The sequence below is a fragment of the Myiozetetes cayanensis genome, unplaced genomic scaffold (genome assembly GCF_022539395.1).
Source record: "Myiozetetes cayanensis isolate MyiCay16 unplaced genomic scaffold, myiCay2020 scf576, whole genome shotgun sequence".
In the NCBI taxonomy this organism is placed as follows: Eukaryota; Metazoa; Chordata; class Aves; order Passeriformes; family Tyrannidae; genus Myiozetetes; species Myiozetetes cayanensis.
Window position 1 is genome coordinate 27,870 of NW_026087827.1, and position 406 is coordinate 28,275.

Below are 406 nucleotides of genomic sequence, written 5' to 3' on the forward strand. Positions count from 1 at the left end.
CTGCAAAAAGGGACCCAAAATGAGTCAGGGAGCCCAAAATACACAGAGAATCCTGGGAAAAGGGGACCCCAAAATGAGTCAGGAAACAAAATCAGCACTCAATCCACGCCTGGGACGGGCCCTGCACAGAGAAACCTGCAAAAAGGGACCCCAAAATGAGTCAGGAAACAAAATCAGCACTCAATCCACGCCTGGCACAGGCCCTCCACTGAGAAACCTGGGAAACAACCCCAAAATGAGTCAGGAAACAAAATCAGCACTCGATATGGGCCTGGGATGGGTCCTCCACAGAGAAACGTGCAAAAAGGGACCCCAAAATGAGTCAGGGAGCCCAAAATCCACTGGGAAACCTGGGAAAGGGGACCCCAAAATCAGACAAGAAACAAAATCAGCACTTGATATGGGC